The sequence below is a fragment of the Ictidomys tridecemlineatus genome, chromosome 14 (assembly GCF_052094955.1).
Source record: "Ictidomys tridecemlineatus isolate mIctTri1 chromosome 14, mIctTri1.hap1, whole genome shotgun sequence".
In the NCBI taxonomy this organism is placed as follows: Eukaryota; Metazoa; Chordata; class Mammalia; order Rodentia; family Sciuridae; genus Ictidomys; species Ictidomys tridecemlineatus.
The window spans coordinates 20,953,004-20,974,913 of record NC_135490.1 but is presented as its reverse complement, the minus strand read 5'-3'; the positions used below and the strand labels follow the sequence as shown (position 1 = coordinate 20,974,913).

The 21,910-nt window shown below is 40.4% G+C and overlaps 1 protein-coding gene and 1 long non-coding RNA gene across 7 annotated transcripts in view; one reads left to right on the top strand and one right to left on the bottom strand.

Moving 5' to 3' along the window:
• Palld (palladin, cytoskeletal associated protein) overlaps positions 1–21,910 on the bottom strand; it is a 219,135-nt gene that overhangs the window by 129,808 nt on the left and 67,417 nt on the right. The window lies entirely within an intron of this gene.
• The window catches only part of LOC120892901 (uncharacterized), a 143,133-nt gene that overhangs the window by 67,338 nt on the left and 53,885 nt on the right, over positions 1–21,910 (top strand). For 4 of the 6 annotated variants that reach the window (XR_005737711.2, XR_013430259.1, XR_013430263.1 and 1 more), the window contains one exon: positions 6,889–13,556. The exons of the other annotated variants lie outside the window; for them this stretch is intronic. This is a non-coding gene — a long non-coding RNA (uncharacterized LOC120892901). Of the gene's footprint in view, positions 1–6,888; positions 13,557–21,910 lie in introns of those variants that run through there. 6 annotated transcript variants of the gene reach the window in all.

Below are 21,910 nucleotides of genomic sequence, written 5' to 3'. Positions count from 1 at the left end.
GGGGTTCAACAACATAATCATATTGTGAGCCACGTATGTCACATAAGACAGAAGCTTAGGGATCTGCTTTGACTTTTGTATTCTCAGTTCCATAAATGGGCCAGATACATCCAGCACAGGGATTAAATCAGGCACTTCATCAATCTTTCTGAAACCATAAACAGATTAATAATTTGAATTGCTTAGAGATTAGGATTTTTTTTGGAGATCACTGGGTGATGCACATAGTGTCCCAGAAAGCTAGAAACAAAAAGATCCTACTAATTATTCTTTGAAAAATTTAGAGATTGGAGCATTTGAACACTTACCTAGGGAAAGAAAATCGGGAAAGATAAGAGGAAGGGAAAGCTCTTTGGACTTTGGTTCTCCTCATTTCCTTTTCCTTGCTCATCCCCACTGGGACTTCCCACAAAGTTCCCGAAGTTCATCCAGGAGGTGGAAGGTGGATGTGAATGCCTAATTTCAGGCTGAGATAAATCTGGCACCCATTCTGAGTTCTTCAGGACTGACCATAAAAGAGCTGAGATTATTAGAAGCCATCTGCAGAGGCATTATCTTCTCCCCAAGTCAGCGGGCTCCCTGAATGATACAGTGGAATGCACGATTCAAAGAGTAGGTAAGGCCCCAGAAGCCAGAGCTAATTAGCAGTGTTGAGTGAGCAGGGTGGTGAGAGTCCCAGGCAGTGCAAAGTGCCATGTCTCTACCAACCTAAGGCCTGAGCGTTTTCCTCCAAGGAAGTAAATTACTAACGAATTTGGTGAAAAGAGTATTTTCGGAATGTATCTAGAGGAGAAATTAGAAGTACATTGTCAGATTAATAATCTCTACAGTCTAGCCTTGCTTATCTTATCTGTAAACTGAATGAGGTGGCCTTGGGTCTCCACAGCCCTAGTTAACCACTGATATTCTCTGAGTCTATGCTTCAAACCCAGGGGAACCCACTGGGTTTATTTCCTGCTTGTCTCCAACTTCTCTTGTTATCACTCCCTAAACCTGTTCTCCCCTCATCACATCTTGGGGAAGTGACTCAATATTTAAGTCCAAGATGGCTATGTCAGGGCTGGCCCATGGAACAATAGGTGGGATAGAGCAGTATTTACCATGCTCCCCTAAAACACCTTGTGACAGTGCGCACTGTCTCTCTTCTGTGTTTATCCTCCCCAGGTCACACTGAGACTTCCTAAGTCTTAGTCTTACGTGAGCTGCCTTCAAGAAACCAAAAAGTCCCTTGGACTATACCTCCCATTGTGTTTCTGATAAACTTTAATCAGACCCCCTCCCTCTCTTGTATAAATATGGTGTGCTTGTGTGCACAGAGTTGCCTCTTAGATTTTCAAGGATTTGGAATCAAATCATATAAAATGGAGAAAATTAATCTATGGCTGGCTTAGCTGGAGTTTAGAGCACAGACATTAACAAACCAGATTGGGAGTCTAGATATCACGTGTATTAGTAATAGTTAAAACATAAATTAGACAAAATTTCAGCAAATCAAATACAATAATATATATGAAGGAAACTACACCATGTAAAGAATGTAGAAGTTATTTAACATTTGAAAATCTAGTGATATAATTTACCTTATTTTAGAAAACTATGTTATCAGCTCAAATAGAGGTAGAGAAAGAAAACATTAAAAAACTCCACCAAATCCTGATAAAAGTTCTCAGTAAACTAGAAGGGAGCTTCCTTAACTGATAAAGGGTGTCCATGAAAACCTACATCATACTTATTAGTGAAAAACTAAGTGTCTTTCCCCCTGATGTCAGGAAAAGGCAAGTATATCTGCTGTCACTACTTCTAACCAAAGTTTTACTGAAGGCTATGGCTACTGTGATATGACAAGAAAACAAAACAAAACAGCCAGCAGCAGTCTAGTTTCAAAAGGGGAAGTAAATCTGCATTGATTTGCAAATAACACCATTGTCCAAGTAGAAAATCCAATGGAATCTATAAAAAAATAAAGCTACTAGAATTGATAAATTAATGTAGTAAGATTGTAGATTATAGGATCAATATATATCACACCAATTATATTTTTATATACTAGCAGTGAATGATCAGATTTTAAAAACATTTATAAGAGCATACATTTTTAGCTTTTTTTAAAAAATTATTTTGGTACCAGGGATTGGACTCAGAGCGCTCAATCACTGAGCCACATCGCCAACCCTATTTTGCATTTTACTTATTTAGGATCTCATTGAGTTGCTTGGCTTTCTTTTGCTGAGGCTGGCTTTGAACTCCTGTCTCAGCCTCCCAAGCCACAGGGATTATAGGTATGAGCCACAGCACCTGGCACATTTTTAGCTTTTTAAGAAACTATCAAACCATTTTCCAAAATGATTACAACATTTCATTATCCCACCATCATTATATAAGAGTTCCGGTTCTTCTACATCTTAACCAGCATTTGGGAATAGGTTTTTCCTAATTTTAGGTATTTTAATATACATACAGTGAAATTTCATCATGGTTTTAATATGAATTTTTCTAATGACTACTAATTTGAGCATCTTTTCATGTGTTTATTTGCCATCTGTATATCTTCTTTAGTGAACTGTTATTCATATCTGTTGTCCACTTTTTAATTGGATTAGTTGTTTTCTTATTTAGTTTATTATATTATTTTATATTCTAAATAGAAGCCCTTTATCAGACATGTGCTTTGTGAACATTTTCTCCTTGTATAAATAGATTGTCTTTTAATTTTCTCATCAGTGACAATGTGCCTATTGTGAGCTGAGTCACATTTTTATGTGTCCCCTCCTCTTCAACCATTGTTTTTTTAAATTTTTGTTTAAAAAAAAAACTTGGTATTGTAAAAGGAAACACAAATGCAGAAACCCATATCAAACAAAGAATTCATTATATAGTTTGTATATATCACGAATTCCTACATAATGAATGGATATAAAGGAAGCAGCCTGTATCACCACCCAGCGTAAAGAATAGAATTTTGCCACATGACCCAGAAAACCTGTGACCCATCCCAATTACAGGCCTTGTCACCCTCCAAGTTAGCATTGTTAGCATTTTTAATTTTGAAGTCAAATTTATTCACTTCTACGAATTAAGCTTTTGATATCATAATTAAGAAATTCTTGCCTAATCCAAACTGGCAAAGATTTTCTCTCATGCTTATATCACATAATCTACCCATTCTACTCTTATGCTTTCAACTCAGAGAAAAGCATAAGACCATCCAAAGACTTGTACACAAGCAGCTTTATTTGTAATAATGAAAAACTGGAAAAACTAAATATCAACAATTGAATGGATAAAATGGAACACTATTCAGCAATAAAAAGGAATAATATGATATGATAACATGATATGAACAAATTTTATAGAAATGCTGAGTTAAAGAAGTCAGATGAGAAACAGTATTGTATGATTCCATTTACATAAATCTCTAGGAGATGTAAATACAAATACAGTGATAGGAAGCAGATCATGGTTACATGATGGGAGTGAATACTATTGGAGGGGATTATAAAGAAGTAGGAAGAAATCTCGGAGATAATGGATATATTTGCTGTCTTGACTGTTGATGTTTCCAAGACTGAATACATATGTGAAAACATCAAATTGCTGTTGATTCTATGTCAATTATACCATGAAAATGTTTAAAAAAAACCATCTGTAATTTTCAAAATTCACAAGGATTTTATTACAATGTTAGAAAAATTCTAACAATGCTAACTTGGAGGGTGACAAGGCCTGTAATTGGGATGGGTCACAGGTTTTCTGGGTCATGTGGCAAAACTCTATTCTTTACGCTGGGTGGTGATACAGGCTGCTTCCTTTATATCCATTCATTATGTAGGAATTCGTGATATATACAAACTATATAATGAATTCTTTGTTTGATATGAGTTTCTGCATTTGTGTTTCCTTTTACAATACCAAGGTGGTTTTTTTTTTAAACAAAACTTTAAGAAAACAATGGTTGAAGAGGAGGGGACACATAAAAATGTGACTCAGCTCACGATAGGCACATTTCCAACTCTCATTCCCAGGGCGATACAATGCTGAGGAAAAGGAAATTGAAATGATACCAAGTTAAATTGAAAGTGAAGTTAAATGGACTTGTAAAATGGCTGCAGCATTTAAGGAACGCTTCCTAAAAGTTAGAGGGGAAGCTAACTAAATGCTATCTCAAAGTTGGGTGTGTACCTGTGACCTTTCAGACTCAATGGGAGAACAGGCAGCGAGGTGGGCAGGGAGGCAGGGTGGAGCTCAGCAGATGCCATTGAAGCTAAGGCATGAGCATTAATAAGAAAGGCAAAGTCACAAAGAGAGCAGCAGGTCTTGGCATATCCCGGATGAAACCTGTCACAGGGCAGGACAGGAGAATGGTTTCCTGCGTAAGCTCTGGAGTCTGGGTTCAGAGTTTTATTCTATCACTTAGACAAGTCACTGGTGGGTGGTCTGCCTCATTCTGCCCCTTGCTGTCCTGGGGACAGCGAGGTGACGTGCTGGGAGGATTAAATGAGACAGTATCTGTATGGCACTTAGAAATCATGCCTGCCATGCAACAAATACGTTGCCCATTATTATCAATGAAATTTTTAAACTTAGAAACTTTGAATCTTAGTAGTTAACAAGAGAAATACAGTTTTATAAAGACCTGATTGTATTGCAGACTATTTCCAGGACTGGCCATGATAAAAACCTGCCAGAAGCTCTTGACACCAACTTTTATGAGAGTATGTTTTCCTCGGGGGTTTCTTGGGATCCTGGGATGCAGATCGACAAGGGCAGGCTCAGGTGTTCAGATTCCATGTGGATTTAGGGTCACTCACTTTATGGCCACTGGTGGCCAACCGCACACAAAGGAGCACATGCAAGAGCAGCCAGCTCTGAATAAGACAGTCTCTCCTTCCTTTCTCCTTCTGTCTCTTCTTTTTTCCCTCCCTCATCCCTCCTACTCGCCCTCCTTTCTTTTCTTGACCTGACACTTATTGATCTTCTTACGAGTTCTTTTATTGATTCATTCAATATAAATTATTGAGCACCTACCAGTACTAAGCCCCGAAAATACAAAGAATGGGATACGTGCTTCGTGCTTCCAAGAATCCTGCCTCGGCTGGGGTCCAGCAGGCTGACCCAAGACCACACGCACATGCTGAGAGTGTGCTATTTGAACAACGTGCATGTAGCATCCACAGGAAGCAACCCCCTCTATTTGTAGTAAGCTTTTTCTTAAAAGCTTCTATAGACAAGATTGGGGCTCAGGTCCCAAGCTCTGTGTTGACCACAGGGGTTGGCGAGGCCACTTATGTCTTAGAATCTACTGCCCTTGGTGCTTTTTATGGAGAAGGTTTAGTAATTGCCAACCTCATCTTGTCAAGTGAGAGACTTGAAAATGTAAGAGGTGTACAAGGAGGATGGCAGTAAGAACAAAGATCACGTGAAAAACTCAAAAGAGGGAGAAAATGGCAAATGCCATTGTGGAGAATCACTCTGGTGCTAACCCGGCAGAGGAGTGTGGTGTCAGGAGGCTCTAGACTGGGAAGCCCTACGACCTGGGTTCGAATCCCAGCTCTGTCATTTATAACCTTCTCTCTATAACCTTAATTAAGTAAATGTCCTGCTGTGCTCATTTCCTTATCTGTAAAATGGGAATAAAAATTGTCCAATCCTAGAGCTGTTGTGAGGGTTGAATGTTAGGCACAAGTTGTTATTGTGTCCAGTAGAAGAGGTTGCGTGTCAACTAACGGCAAACTGACAGCGCATGCCTGTGATGGTAGTTTTGCTAGCAGAAAAATGGATAATTATTAATGGAAAAATAAGTTTCTATTGACAAAAAACATCCCGCCCCCCCCATATGTCCTATATCACTTCAGGGGTCCTCTCTTGATGAACAAGTGACAACGTCATACTGCTTTTCTAAGCTTCTAGGAGATGTGGAATGGGTTTCTACATTGGCTGTCAAATGAAATTTTAAAACATCCAGGGTCACCCTTCTCTATGGGTAAAGGTTACTGAAGTTACAACCCAGGGAAGATGGGAAAAAGAAGTAAAGATGGGAACCAGATAGTAAAGAACACTGTTTGGGCATATTTGTGGGGTGATGGCTGAGAGCAAGTAAAGATGAGTTCTCTCTCTCTCTCTCTCTCTTTCTCTCTCTCTCTCCCCCCCACTTCCCTCCCTCCCTCCCTCGCTCTCTTTTTGGTACTGGAGATTGAACCCAGGGGTGCTTAAGCCCTAAGCCACATCCCCAACCCTTTTTACTTTTTATTTTGAGACAGGGTCTTATTAAGTTGCTTAGGATCTCCCTAAGTTGCTGAGGCTGGTTCTGAACTAGCCATCCTCCTTCCTTAGCCTCCTAAGGCTCTGGAATTACAGGCATGTGCCACTGTGCCCTAAGACATGTTCTCATATGGGGCTCCCAAGAGTTAGAAACGACCTCTCCTAGAGCAGCCAGACTGTACTACACACACCCACTGCTTAAAGGAGGGTCAATGCAGGGTGTCAGTCTTTGACAATGAGGTGAGCTGATGTTTTGTGTGAATTCGGAATAGGTGCCTTCTACTTCTCCTGGGAGGAGACGTTACTGAGCAACAACTGGATATATGGGGTCACATGGCAGCAAGTCTTGTTGAGCTGAGCAGTCTCTTCCACACTCCCAGTGCTATGAATTTTTGAAGTCAGGCAAGGAGGGTACATGTGTGTTCATGTTCTAATTCTGCCTTTAAAATACAGTCCTTAATGTGTCATACTTTGAGAATTTGTTTGAATACCTCTGTGGTAGGGGGTGCTCACACATTTTGTTTTTATTGTATTTTACGTACTTATGTCTAGGGATTTGTGCAAACGCATGCCAAATGGATATGATAATTACATATTTCAAGGGCAATAAAATCCATCTCTTTTCTTGAGGTAAGAACATTGAGAGCTTTGGAAGAGTATCCATTTGCATCATGGATGTCAGAGATTACATTTTGATTCTTTGGAACGTGTTAATTGGATCCTGAAGCTCTGGCTGTATTTGAAATCTAGAAGATGGGTTTCAGCAGAACTGTGGAGATGTTCATGGAAAGTTGGGAAAAAATCATTCCGTTGAGGGCTGACTTTTGAAAAGCAGAAAGATCTGCTCCCGTAGAAGAAGGCAGAAAAGTAGAGAAGACCAGAGTGCTTCATGAAAACCAGCAACACATCCTTCTTCCAGAAAGGTTACAAACCAGGCTTGGTACTTCACTTTTATTGGATTAGCCCTGCTGCTCGACACTGTGCTTCTGATGCAGGCCCCACTCTGCAGGGACCTGTCAAGTGAGCAGGCAGTGTTGGAGAGCTGTTGGTATGTGCGGCTCAGTGAGTATTGATTGGTGCCTTCTGGAGCCCAGCTCTGCACATAAAGCACAGGGCAGAGCCTCTGCCTGAAGGGATGCAGACTTCTCACTGGCAAACAAACATTTGAAACTGCACCAAATTCTTTTAAGGAAGCTTGTGGGTAACCAAGCCTGAAGATTATACCAGAAAGGGTACAGCTTTGAACAACTGGTTCAAGAGTCTAATATATTTGCCTTTCCAGCCTCCTTCTCCCTCTCTCCCCACTCATCCTTGACCTTCCCAGACCTCCTCCTGACCTCTCCCTCTGTCTCCTGCAGAGATAGAGCTGTTTCACTTCAAATATAGCGAGAGTCGAGTTTGGATGTCTGCCTGAGCTTCGTAGGGATGTTGCTGAAAGCTCTGCACATAGAAGGAAATTTGTGCAGGGCCTCATTTGGGAGAGATGAAATATTTTAATAGCAGTGTTTATGTTCTCGGTCTGTAGATAACTAAAAACCAGCAAGATTTTACATCAGGCTTTGAAATGAAAAATATTACCCACTCAATGGAAATACAAATTTCATCCCTTTTTGCCCTTCGGCCCTCTCAATGTTATTCCTCCAGATTTTCCTGTTCTCCTTGAGATTTCTGAGTCACCACAGAGGGAGACCCAACGCGATGTCTGGCCAAGTTTTGCAGGTTTAGCATTCTCAAGAAAAGCAGACTTAAAAGGTTTCCTTTCAGCATTCCCTAAGCTCCTCAGACAGTCTGGAGCAGAAATTGTCCTGGGACCCATGATCGAGTGGAGACCAAAATTGTAGCAGGCAGGGGAGTTCAAAAGGGTCAGACCAGCCCCCTGGTGCATCTGGGCAGCTGCTCTGAGACCAGTCCGGCTCGGCTATCAAAGACCAGGCTGTTCCCAGACTTAACCTTATGAATCCTGTCCTCTGAGAGATCCGAGCCTGGACCTCCCTATCCTTCTTCCTCTCCTTAAAAATGGGAGTTTATGCAGACAAAGCAAATTTTTCAATGTCACAGTGAGGACAGTTTAAACGGATGTCTCTGGATTCATGCTTGAGGGCAGCCATGTGCACAGCCACCTCTCCTGAGATTAAGTGGGCTTGAAAATCTGATTTATAGAAGCAAGGAGAATAGCTCTTTTTTAACAGTTGGCTGGGTTAAAATAGATGTTCTTCGCTGGAAAAATCACCAACACACTCAAACAAAACACATACCATTCAAATGAGCTACCTGGGCCTGATGTATCTTTATATTAACTTAGTCGATGCTCTTCGGAAATAAATGGACTCTATGTTGCAATGCACAATGAAGATGATTTTAATAAAGACTATATGAGTAGGCATATGAATCATTAGCATAAATGTTTATAAGAAACTGTTTTGGAACTCACTGCCCCAAGACTACTAAACGAAATATGCTTTTGTTCCTTGTCCTCTTAATCTTGATCTTTATTCCAATACCTGATCTGCCATGTCTTGGAGCAAAGTGTTCCAGGTGCAGGGTAATCCATGTGAACCTCAAAGGAGGAGTTGCTACAGGTAGAGTAGCTATCTCTGCTTTTCCCCTTTTGACAGTTTTTAGATACTACTCTTTGGACAGAATAGTTGTCTGTTAATAATGTAGTTCCCAGGGTAGGATCTGATCTCAGGCAGGTATATCCAATGAATTATAATCTCGAGTTATAAAAGAGCAATATCAAAGATCAACAGAGATATAGATAGGGGAAGAGGGAGAAACATGTCAGAAAAACCTCATGGAGGAGGGAACACTTGAACTATGTCTTTAAGGATGAATAGGATTTTCCTAAAAGAATGAATAGGGGAGGTTATAGGGAGTAAGCAAGTATGAGCCATGGTGGGTATGGATACCTCTGGGTAATGTCGAAAGTCAGGCTGTAAAGACAAGTTGATCCAGGGTAAAGACCAGCCTTGGACCTGCTAAGTTTGTTTTATACACCTACAAAATATACATTACTTGTATGTTAAAAGGGGGGACATTATAAAAGGTGCATTTAGACAAGGGGAGAATTGGTTGAAGAGGAATTCATGTAGAAAGGACCTGACCATAAACACGGTCTGTGCTAGAAGATGGCTATGGTGGCAGAAAAGAACTCGAAAATGCAGCCTTTACCATGAGAAGGTCTGGTCTAAGCACAGGGTCTAGATTAAGGGCAGAGCTGGGGTGGTTATTTTAGTCTCAATACATCCTGTGCTCCTTAGATCAGTCTGGAGTGCTACGTCCAGTTCTAGGGACCACCATTGAATGAGCTGAAGTTGAGTTTGTCAGAATGAAATGTGTGAAAGCCAAGTCTAAAAGGAAGGTTCATGATCTCCTGAGATGTTTGTCCTCAAGCAGGAATAACTTATGGGTTCACTGGAGCCATCTTCAAATATCTGATGAGGTGCCACATCAAGGAGAGAAAAGACTTATCTTCTCTAGTTCTCAAAGTCAGAGCTCACGCTAATGGAAGGGAGTAGCAGGGAGGCCAGTTTTGATTAAACACAGGAAAAACAATTTTGAAGTACGATGTTACGATCGCTACAGAGATCATATCAAACCGCCTCATAGATGATATAAGCAACTTACTTTGAGTCCCAGTGACTGCTCCCCAAGATCCTTCACCTGGTTAGTGGGAGAACAAGAACAAAACCAATTCTATGTCTCTAAGTCCAACACTCTTTCTGCCAAATCACATGCCCTCGCAGCCCCTGTAGATGCCCCACAATGGCTTGGGCTTCTCAGGAAGTGGTCTGTAGGACTCTGGATGTCCCTGTCTTGAGGGGACTCCTAGGTAATGTCTGAGATGGGCAGGATGCAGCTTTCCAACTGTAGTAGACTGCTTTCAAGTCTGCTTCTACAACTTAAATTTTGGGAAACAACCTGCAAGTTAGGGTTGTAGAGCCCTAATACGTATTATATTAGGTATAGAAGCCTAGGAACTCAGGGACCATGGTTGGTATGCAAAGAAGGTGGAGGAAACTTGTTAGTAAAGTTTTCCAGTTTCTTAAGAACCCATCATGGTCAGTATTGGTATTATTATGTTGATACATCACTCCCTTGTCTCACATTTGGCAGGAGTCAGGGTATGCTGGGTGGGGAAAAGCTATCTTTCTGCTTTGGACCCTACTAGAAACTGCAATATCCTTACAGAAAGGGACTGAGTCCATATGGGTGTGCCCCGAGCCATGGCAGAATGCCACCTGGAAATCGCCACAGAATAGATTATAACAACACTCAAAGCATTTTCATTCATTTTGGCCTATGCCAAGAAAAGACTCCCTCCCTTTTCCTCCTCCCCACCCCCATCCACCACACTTAAAAAAAAGTCTACACACCCATTAGTAATCCAGCCATTTACTTGGCTCACAATCATAGGAAAAGGGCTGAATTGCTTACCTCACTAGCTTCATATCCAGATCCTGAATCTACACTTAAAAGAATGTACAGTACAGGATTTCCCTCATTACCAGTGAATTGTAGACGATAAATTCATTAATTAAAAGCTATTTTCTGGCTCCTGGTATGTCTGCTCTTTGGGAAAGAGATTAATATTAGGGGTGTGCAGAAAGGTAGCCTAGAAAAACAGAACCCAGTTCTGCAGTATGAGCTGGCTCTGAACTTCATAGTCCATGAATATGGCTAAATTAATCTAAGATAAAGTTGCTCAGTGCATGATATCGTGTGATGTTGTATCCACTTTTAAAAAAAATTTTTTTAATTTTTTTTAAAGAGAGAGGAGAAGAGAGAAAATTTTTTAATATTTATTTTTTTAGTTTTCGGTGGACACAACATCTTTGTTTGTATGTGGTGCTGAGGATCGAACCCGGGCCGCACGCATGCCAGGCGAGTGTGCTACCGCTTGAGCCACATCCCCAGCCCTGTTGTATCCACTTTGAGGTTATTCTGGGCTCCCAAGAACCCATTCTAACTTTCATGACTTGGAGCCCTGTTTAGATGGAATTTCTAGTAAATTTTATCACTGCCTTCCCTTTCTCTGCTTCCTTCTAATCTCATGTCCTCAGGGCTATGATCTGTGTCTCCCAACACAGCTATGATTATTGACTATTTTCTCCTGTCCCACCTCCCCTGCCCCCCCACCAATTACTGATCATTATTTATTTTCTATGTATTTATCATTATATTTTCAAATATTGTTCTGTATGTTTTACACAGTTTATCTCATTTATTTATTATTCTTTTTATCCTTATTTTTCAGACTGTTGAAAGAACTTGCACAAGTTAAAACTGAGTGCTATAGCAATTTTTGATTTGAATAGTTTTTAAAAATTTTTTTTCTGATTCCTAAGCCTGTTAACTATCAAACCAGAACCCAAGAACTGAATATATATAGCTTACCTACTATAAAGAAAAAATTTCTTTCCAATTTACATTGGAAATTGTATATTGGGCAGTATGTAAATCCCTATTTCAAAGGAGGAAAACTTATCAGATGCAAAAGTGAGGCCAGATATGAAATTAACTCTGAGCCTGCTCTGACCAGGAGGATGGCAATGGGAAGATATGGTAGAAGGATATGTTTATTGGCCCTAGAGGCCAGGACAGATGTGTGAACTCAACAAGGAGCTGGTTAGAGAGAAGGGGAAAGTTGGTCAGAGATGGTAGGGTTTCATTCAGGCCACACCAAGGTCGGAGAATACTGGAAGAAATCTTTTTTGCCTGATGCATGGAGGTCAGTTAGAAAGGTTTGGAACAAACATACTGAGAGGGATTTTTTTTTAATTAAAAAAAGGTACAACTTATTTTTAAGGACTGAGTATAGAGGGAGTTTTATAGCCCAGAGAGAATATATTTGTAAAACATAGCTTAAATATCATATATAATATAGAAACATATTTCTCTTTTTTAATTAGCAATGATTTATTTTAAAGATCATACCCTCAAAATAAATGAGAATCCTACTAATGAATGGTTGTGAATTTTAAATTTGCATTTGAACTGATATACTCTTTACTCTAGATAATTTTAAAGTACATATCAAAGAAACATGTTTCTTATAGGCAAGGTTATATATAGGGAAATTATAGAATCCATCTTGTATTAAATCATGTTCTTCTATAATTTGACTTCAGGTCAAGGAACAGGAGTCATTCATTTCTCTGTTGAGTCATTCATATGTTTAACCTGCCATTCATTGAACATTCACTAAAGTGCTATCAGATATACAGTAAATATATTCTTCAAAGGGAATACTTGTATTTTTCCTTCTTTCTTTTTGGTTCTGGATTTTTATACCTAGTGGTGACTTGGAACAAAGCCATGGCTGTGGTGCAATGGTTCCATTCACGAGTGTTCATCATAATGTATGTCCCCTAAAGCAGTCCTGAGCATCTTGACTCAGAGTAGAGCATGGCTTATTCAAACACATGCTGGGATGGTACCAGCACAGCACCTTTGAGGGAGATGTGGTCTTCAGCTCATGTCCTAGAATCTTCCCTGTACATGTGTGACTGCCTAGAAAGAAAGCCTATTATCCACTTCATATGTATCCAAACCCTTTGGACACTGTGTGGCATATGAGAACCAAAAATGTGGCATCAGATCTTACTCTCTGTGCCATCTGGGGCTATGTCATGCCTCTTGTTTGGGTGTAAGGTGTCCCCCAAAAGCTCAATGTAAGACAATACAAGAAGGTTCAGATGAGAAATGATTGGATTGTGAGAGTCTTAACTCAATCAATGAATTAATCCCCTGATAGGGATTAATTGAGTGGCAACTGAAATGGTAGGGTGTGGCTGGAGGAGGTGGGACATTGGGGCATGGCTTTGGGGTATATATATATGTATCTGGCAAATGGAGATATCTTTCTCTCTGCTTCCTAATCAACATAGGAGCCACTTCCCTCTATCACACTCTTCTACCCTGAGGAATGGAACCTTCTGTCTGTGGATTGAGACCTCTGAAACCATGAGCCCCCAAATAAGCTTTTCCTCCTCTAAAATTGTTCTGGTCACACCTTTAAGTTGCAGCAATGAAAAACCTGACTAAAATAGCTCTGAACTTCAGTTTCTACATAGATGAAAAGGAGATAGTAACATATACTTTTCAGGGCCCTTCTGAGAATTAAAAGTCAAGAAAATGTAAGCTACCAGTTAGAGCACCTGGCATGATATAATAGGTCGTGCCTGAAGATTGGTTTAAATTCCATGAAAAGACGTTGAAATTACTTTACCTATTAAAATAATGTAGTGATTGGTTTCAAGATGTGAGATTAAAAATATGTCAAACTCTTTGTGTAATGAATGACATTTTTATGTGTTTTAAGTTCAATAATGTATAAATGCTCCATCAGTATTTATGATTATCATATTATGGCACAAAATTTTAAATAATTCAAATCTCTAAGCATACACATTTGACTCTACAATTATTTCACATTGTTTATGGTTATGAAATACATTTTTAATGAATCCCTAAAATTAGACTTGTCCTTTCTTTTCTTCCTCTAGAAATGAAAATCACTAGGAAATAATACTTTTTAGATTTCAGAGTAAAAGAAGAGTCTTACAAAGTAATATAGCCTAAATATGGTTCATTAGGAAAGAATGACTGGACTTCTAATCTTTTGCAGGTCTAGGATGATCAGAGAAATAAAAAGAGTACCACATTCTTTTGCCAACACTAGAGAGGACATTTCCTTAGACCATCTTCTAGACATTTACTAAAAAAAGGTGCCAGATATGATATTGCAATTTACGCAAATCCTGTGAATATGATTTTAGCTGGAGGAAAGTATCTCAAAGTTTTATGTGAGAACAAAATGGAGATTCAGGAGTATTCCCACAGACAATGCAGGATGATGGGGGACTCATCGGTGAGATTTCCAGTTGGAGAAATGCCCTTGCTTAGGCGCCAGTGACAGAGACTCTGGAAATCATCGTGGGAAAATCGTATTCAGCGGAAATGTGTGTCCTAAAACTTTTCCATATGAAAAAGTAAGAAATGTCTTCCTACACAGCAGTGCTGTATTGTATAAGCAGCATAAGAAGGAGAGGAAAGAATAAGCGAGATATTTTTGTTTCAGGTTCAGACTTAACTTGGTAAAACCTTGGATTTCCAATTCAGTTTTCCTGTTAAAAGAATGACTGAGAAATAAACATGCATCAGATATAATTTCTAAACAAGAGGCAGCCCATTTCTCCTCCTGGGAGACTCCTCTTGCTCTGTAGCTTTCCACTTCTTGAGGATTAGCCGCCCTGCTTCTCAGGAAGGGCACGGTTCAATGGATAACCAGCAAGTCATTGCTCAGCTTTGAATTAAAAAATTCGTTTTAAAAGTTAAAAGAAAACCAATAGTCACGGATGTTCTGGATTCTAATTTCAAGAACCAGACACTTAAGTAAGAAAAAAGAAAAGGCTTTTCTTGGTCCCACATAGTTAGGAATTGAATATTCAGAACCAGTCTTTGGACATTGAGGTCAAAATGTTTTCCAACACACTCACGTGCAGACAAAGTATCGGGAACAGTTTCTCTCATCAGAGGAAACTAGTCAAAATCTTTCCTGGTCTGGAAGAATATTTTGATGGAGAAATTTAGGGGAATGAGACTACAGTTAATTTATTGCTAATGTCCCTTCTTAGGCACTTAGGTCCCTTCCCCACTATACCTCATGAAGGATAAGAAGGGGAGCATGAAGGAGCTCATGGATATCCCACATGGGTCAAGGGAGATCCCAAATCAGAAAATTCCCATGTTATAATTTGGCACTTGGAAGTAGGTTCCCAAGCCTCCAGGGAGGGAATCCTGTAGAGTGGCCCAGGGGATGGGTGGTTCTAGTCTTTCGCCTGCTCCCCAATGCCTGGAGCCAGAGCCCTGCATTAGGGAGAATCAGATGTTTCTAAATACTCCAGCAGCAAAGAGTGGAGAAGACCAAAGATCCTGCAGATCCCAGCATCACAACAAGGCAGAGTATGCACAGGGCCGGAGGAAGAGTAGATGTGCCATAGGGGTGGGGGCGACACCCGGAGAATGAGCAAAAGGGAGAAGTCAGCTCGGAGGAGACCAGGAGGGACTGGAAGCCTCTGGGCCTATAGTCACCTCAGAAAGCTTTCCTCTTCTCCCAGGTTTTCCCATCCTCCAAGGATGGATTGAGGGGCCTTTGAGGCCTAGTATGTGAACACTATAGAGACTGAGTGAACCTCGAAAAGTCTAGATTCGAAAGAAGAGTGACCAGTGACCTTAAATAGGTGAGTTGAAGTCTGTCACCTCTCCTGGCATCGAGCAAGTTGAACTCATATGTTATAAAGAAAGGTGATTTTTCTGAACATGCATGGTCGTGTCGTGTTTAAAAAACCCACTACACAGGAATAGTAAGTGGATGACTGACTTTGAGAACTGAAGAAAGGGTTAAGATTGGTGGTCAGTATAGTGAAGCACACATTGTTTTGATACCTTTTATCTAAGAAATTCATGTGCACAGGCCCAGTCCGCGGGTCTGCAGTCTAGCATGTATTTTTTGGTGAGAGAGACGAGGGATTTAAACTATGTACAAGTGAAGGATGTGGGAGGAAAAAAAAAACATTTTAAAACATTTTAAATTTACTGTTCGTGGTTACAAGTTTCCTTAGGAGACATAATATTTTTTTTCTCTTGTCTAAAAAAAAAATAATTTGGACTGTCCTCAAAAAAGCCCGGTTTAATGTTTCTCAGACTGTTTCCAAGCAGACTAAAATACCAACAAAGTCATATCCACAGGGAGAAGTCTATGGTTCACCAAGTTTGCATGGTTCATGCTGGGGAGCTTTATAGGCCTGAGATGCATAATGTGCCTTCAAATTCAATGTATGGAACACGCATACCAAAGTGGTGGATTCTTTACAAAGGCTGCCTGACACAAGGGTCACTGTGAGAAAGGGGGAGGGGCTGAAAGGAAGACAAGAGAGAGGGGACAGCCATATTTCACATTTGTTTCTGATCCACACGGGAAAAGCATTCTGGTATCAGTTTCAGAAATTCAGGTTGGATTGATAGCTGAGCCACAGTGTTGGCTGCTTCTTCACATCCACCCTCTCCAGAGCAACAGCTTTGGAGTCTGAAAATATGAGTCCCAAACATTTCTCTAATAAGAAAAAGGCAGGATGGAGCCGTCAGATGGCTTAGCCACCCATTCTTAAAATTTATTTGGTAACTAATTGCTGTCATTATTATTATTTTCACCTTTAGACATCATTGTCATCCACAGCCATGACAGGCTGAGGGGTATCCTATCACATGCCTAACCACTGTGGCCTGACTGGCCCGGGGACAATGTGGGGACTTGGAGGTCTAATTACCAACGGACACATGGCTGCCTTGGAGACTGATGGCCTTCTATCACAAAATGATCATGTTATTTGTTTGAAACACAAAAATAGCTCTAAGTAGACTAATCGGATATACGTTGTTCTCTGAATATTTAAATCACTTCTTAAAATTGTCAAAACTGATTCCAAGGCATTACATGTCTCAATTTTCTATGTTGGTGGGATTTCCATCACTCTGAGAAAATGATCTAAGGAAATCAGTTTAGAAGAGGCAAGGTTTATTCTGTCACATGGCTTATGAGATTCCAGGGCATGGCTGGCTGGCCCCTGTGCTACAGGTCTGTGGCGAGAGAATCATGGTGGTGGGGGTGTGTGCTAGAGGAGGCTGTTTACCTCATGGCAGTCAGGAAGCAGAAAGAGCAAGGAAGGGGTTGGGGACAAGGTAGACCCTCTTAGGGCACATCCTGGTGACACACTTCCTCTAAGTAGGTCCTACCTCCCAAAGTTCCAATAGTGCCAATAATGCCATCAGGAATGAGTCCATCAGTGGGTTGATCCATTGATGTGGTCAGAAGCCCCAGGATTCAATCACTTCCCAAGAGCCCCACCTCTGAACACTGCTGCATTGAGGACCAAGCCTCCAACCTATGAGCCCTTGAGGGACATTCCAGATCCAAACCATAACAGGCATTTGTTGCAAATGAATAATATCATCCTTACTCGATGGTGACCCCATCATATCTGGGTCATTGGCAATTCAGTGGATGCTTCTTTTGGAAGTTCAGGTGCTCAGGATTTTACCCCACCCCCACCCCCAATTTTTTGGACTTTAGTTATTTTGGAGTTTAGAAGTTATCTAAAACTTCTCACATCGAAGATAAAAATCTGAGGAAATCAACATTTTCAGTTAGGTATCGAGTTAATGGTCTGCTTGTTCTTGCAGGAAATTCCTTAGAAGATTTGTCTGTATTCACAGTATCTACTTTTTTACCTTCCTTTCCTCTACACACTTCTCTCAGGTTTCTGTCTCCACCCCTCCATGGCAGCCTCTCTTGACGGTGTCAACCAGGACTTCCATCTTGCCAATCTGGAAAGATCATTCTGAATCCCCATTTGATTTAGGTCACTGCGCAGCCTCAACAGAACTGATCACTCCTTGAAACACAATCATCATGCAGCACCCTACTCTGGGGGATTTTCTCCATCTTACTTTGTGTTCCTTCTCAGCTTCTTCTAGACCTCCAAATGTTGGAGATCTTCAAGGCTCAGTTCTAAGATCTTTTCTCCGTTTATATATACTCCTTTAACTAATAATAAACACTCTCAAGGCCTTAAATATTCTTTGGTGGCAACTCTCAAGTTCATAGTTTGACATCTTTGCTATTTGTATTTCCCATTGCATTACTTGACATTTCCAGGAAATCCTTTAGAAAACAACAACTACAACAGCAAAAACACCTCAAACATAACCTGATCACAACAGAACTATTGGTTTCCTTCCCTCCTTCCAAACTATTCCTTTCTTACTATCCACTGTGTCCATAAATGATACCATCTTTCACCCAACTCTTGGACCACAACATAAGAAATCATTCTTTTTAAAAAAATATTTGATTGATTTTTATTTTTTAAATACATGATAGTGGAATGCATTATGATTCTCATTACACATATAGAGCACAATTTTCCATATCTCTGTACATAAAGTATGTTCACACCAATTCATGTCTTCATACATGTACTTTGGATAATGACATCTATCACATTCCATCATCATTGCTAACCCCCTGGCTCCTCCCTTCCCTTCCCACCCCTCTGCCCTATCTAGAGTTTGTCTATTCCTCCCATGCTCCCTCTACCTACCCCATTATGGGTCAGTCACCTTATATCAGAGAAAACATTTGGCATTTGATTATTTGGGATTGGCTAACTTCACTTAGCATTATTTTCTCCAATGCCATCCATTTACCTGCAAATGCCATGATTTTATTCTCTTTTATTGCTGAGTAAAATTCCATTGTGTACATACGCCACATTTTTAAAATTCATTCATCTCCTGAGGGGCATCTAGGTTGGTTCCACAGTTTAGCTATTGTGAATTGTGCTGCTATAAACATTGATGTGGTATGCTGTTTTTAAGTCCTTTGAGTATGGACTGAGGAAAGGGATAGCTGGGTCAAATAGTGGTCCCATTCCCAGTTTTCCAAGGAATGTCCATACTGCTTTCCATATTGGCTGCACCAATTTGCAGTCCCACCAGCAATGTATGAGGTTGCCTTTTCCCCCACATCCTCACCAGCACTCCTTGATTCTTTTGTTTCCTTCATATTCTAAACATTATCCATCAGAGAATCCTATCATAAATATACTGAATTCCCATCATTTCTATAGCCTCCACCACCCTTGCAAATCACTCGAATTCTTTGCCCAGAAAATAATCTATCATATGGTCTCGTTCTCTTTCCTGCTACCTTCAGGAGTCTCCATGCAGCTGCCAGAGAAATATCTTAAAAATTAAATTAGATCATGTAACTTCATTGCTTGGAATTTTACTGTGGCTTCCTATCATAGTTGGAATAAACACCGACTCCTTACCCTGGCCTGCAAGTTTCCTGTTTATTTCCCCAATCTCATCTTCTGTCTCTACCCCTCTCCTCTAAGCTCTGCCTGCTCTGAACCCCTTCTCAGATCTCTGTTCTTCTAAGCTCCTGTAGGTCAGGCTTCTTTTCATCCATGGCTTTAAAACTTGATCTTTCACTCCTAGCAATGTTCTTCCTTAGATCTTGGTTTGGTGTGCTCATTTCATATCATTCAAATCTCTGCAAAATTCCACTTCCTTGGTCCTTCCCCACTCTCCAACTTTGTTTGTTTGTTTTTGTATTGGGGATTGAACTCAGGGACATTTGATGACTGAGCCATATCCCTAGCCCTATTTTGTATTTTATTACAGACAGGGTCTCACAGAGTTGCTTGTGTCTTGTTTTTCCTGAGGCTGGCTCTAAATTCACAATTCTCCTGCCTCAGCCTCCTGAGCCGCTGGGATTACAGATGTGTGCCACCCCACCCAGCCCTACTCCCCAACTTTTTTAAAATGGAAGCATCATTGTCACATATCTTTGCATGCACACAATGTAACAGTATAATTTGGCCCATCATTCCCCAGCTCCTGGTCCTTTATCTAAACTAAATCCCTCTTTTTCATTGTCATTCTCTATCATCTTTACCTTACCTTTTACTTCTTCCAACATATCAGTAGTCAAAATTATATTGTTTAGTATCTGTTTGTCCCTGGACTGTCCCGAGAATAAGATGTAAGCTTCTCAAGGGCAGAGCCTTTGTCTGTCTTATTCACGGGCCCCACCCTCCACACTCACAGTAGGGCTTTGCACATATCAGTAACAAGCCCTGCACCAATGACACTTACTGGACACATATGAATGATGCACATGAATGACTTGGAGCCAAACACCAAGCAGAAAGGTGGAAGGACGTCAATGAGGTTGGAATAACACATTTTACTATGAGGTACTCTGGGATATCTTGGTTGAATCCTGAATTTTGATTCTATCTAAAATCATACAATTGTTTTTCTTCAGACTGTTCCCATATAAAAATCATGACCATGTAATGAGCTTAAGAAGCACCAGAACGGAAAATAAGAGTCAGCATAATTTACCAGTATTTGGAAAGCTACGATTATGATCTTATCTGAGATTTGTTCTGGAAAATGTTAATAGTAATTTTATTGTATAGCACTGAGGAATTTGCATTCAGATCTGTTTGCTTAAAAGCATTCATTACCTTATGCACTAAATCAGCCATACGATAAAAGAAAGTGTACTCAAAGGTATAATTCATGTATAATAATGTTAACCATGTAAGGATGACTCAAACTTTAAAAACCCAGGATGGAATAATACTGATATTTTGACGGTGGTGGGGAGAAAAGCGGTGGATAAGCCTTCTCCAATTGAGATCAGCAGTGATTTCTTAGAGGTTTTGTTACACATTTCATTTTTTTCTCCGAAACAGAGGAGAAAACATTTGTTCATCCTTAAATTTATATAAAGACAATTACTATAGGCTCTAGGCCTTAGGGAAATAAAGATCTGGTTAAATAAAAAGGATTTGAACTTTTTATTCTCAAGTTTCTGACTTTTAAAAAATTTTCAAGTGTTAATGTTATTGTGTACTACTGCATGCCTATTGTATACTATGTGCTGCACAACATATTGAACCAAAACTTCTTGGCTTAAACCAACAACAAATACTAACTATCTCGGAGAGTTTCTCCTGGCAGGAACTTGGCAAAGGTCTAGCTGGCAGTTTTGGGGTCAGTGTCTCCTGAGAGGTCACAGTCAAGATGTTAATCAGGGCTATAGTCAACTAAAGACTCAGCAGTGGCTGAGGGACTCACTTCCATGGTGGCTCAGAGGTATTTTGGCAAACTGATTCTGGTTGTCAGTGGGAGGGCCAAGCACCTACCCACACGAGCTTCTCCACAGGATTAATGGGTCGCCCTCTCACAAGGAGCCTGACAGGGAAGGAACCTTCCAGGAGGCCAAACTGGAAGCCAAGATGCACTTTTTAGACTTGTCCTGGGAAGTGATGCACTCTTACCTCCACTGTAGTCTATTGATCACATGGACCAAACATGAGTCAGTGTGGGAGGAGACACAGAAAAGCATGAATACCAGGAGAAGGTTTCACTGGGGGGGGGCAATTTGAATGCTGGCTATAAAGTTTATATGAGCTCATTCTTCTCAGATCCCTCCCAACTCAAACAGAGGAAGGCATGATCGGAAGGCGGGTGGAGGGAGACAGAGAAGGAGGGAAAGAGAGAAAGAGAGAGAGGTGAGGGAGGAATGGAACAAGAAAATTAGAGGCAGAAATGTCAAATTATCCAAATTCAGGGTTAAAATGAAACTTCAGGCTGGGCACGGTGGTGCACGCCTGTAATCCCAGTGGCTCAGGAGGCTGAGGCAGGAGGATTGTGAGTTCAAAGCCAGCCTCAGAAATGGTGAGGCGCTAAGCAACTCAGTGAGACCCTGTCTCTAAATAAAATACAAAATAGGGCTGGGGATGTGGCTCAGTGGTCGAGTACTCCTGAGTTCAATCCCCAGTACAAAAAAAAAAAAAGAACCTTCAAATACTAAAAGAACCAGCTATATGCATATATACCTCCATACTTCCCCTTTCCATTTAAAATGGGGATTAGATTACTGATATTAAGAGAAATCTGAAGAATCGAATTGAGCATTAGCTATTTCTTAGTAGTCCAGTAGCTGCTGTATTTCCTCCAAAGATAAGCAACAAGAATATTCTTAATTTCAACTGAGATTTACCAAAAT